Here is a 793-nt window from a genome sequence, read left to right on the forward strand (position 1 = left end):
ATAAGAAAACAAGATCCTTCAATGCACTGTCTGCAAGAGGCACACCTTACATACAAAGGCAAAAAGAGAATAAAAGTTAAAAGGATGGAAAAAAATATATAACAAACCGATTGCAATAAAAAGTGAGCCTGCATGGCAGTACTAATCTCTGATAAAATAAATGTGAAGGCAAAACCCAGCATAATAAAAAAAAGATGGACATTATCTCAAAAAGAGTCAATTGAACAAGATGACATAAACATAATAAATATCCATGTTACCAGTGAATGAGCCCCAAAATACATAAAGCAAACTCTAATAGATATGAAGAAAGAAATAGACAAATCTACATTAATAGTGGAAGATTTTAATACACCACTTTCAAAAAAGGATAGAACATCCAGAAAGTAACTTGACAAAGACACAGAGGAACTAGAAAACACAATCAGCCACAGTTGATCTTCTTCATGCACATGGATCATTCTACAGAATAGACCATGTGATATGCCACAAATCAAGCCTCCACAAATTTACAAACTTCAAAATACTACAAAGCATCTTCTCAGACTACAGTGATATAAAATTAGAACTCAACAATAGGAAGAACAAGGAAATAAATTCAAACACATGGAAACGGAATAACACCCCACTGAACAGCAACTAGGTATTAGAAGCCATTAAATGTGAGCTCACAGAGTTCCTAGAATCAAAAGAGAACGAAAACACAATATGCCAAAATCTTCAGGAAATGACTAAAGCTGTGCTTTATTTATTACAATAAATGCACACACCCAAAAAGAACAAAGACCCAAAC

This window comes from Chrysochloris asiatica, unplaced genomic scaffold, assembly GCF_000296735.1.
Source record: "Chrysochloris asiatica unplaced genomic scaffold, ChrAsi1.0 scaffold00043, whole genome shotgun sequence".
NCBI lineage: Eukaryota > Metazoa > Chordata > Mammalia > Afrosoricida > Chrysochloridae > Chrysochloris > Chrysochloris asiatica.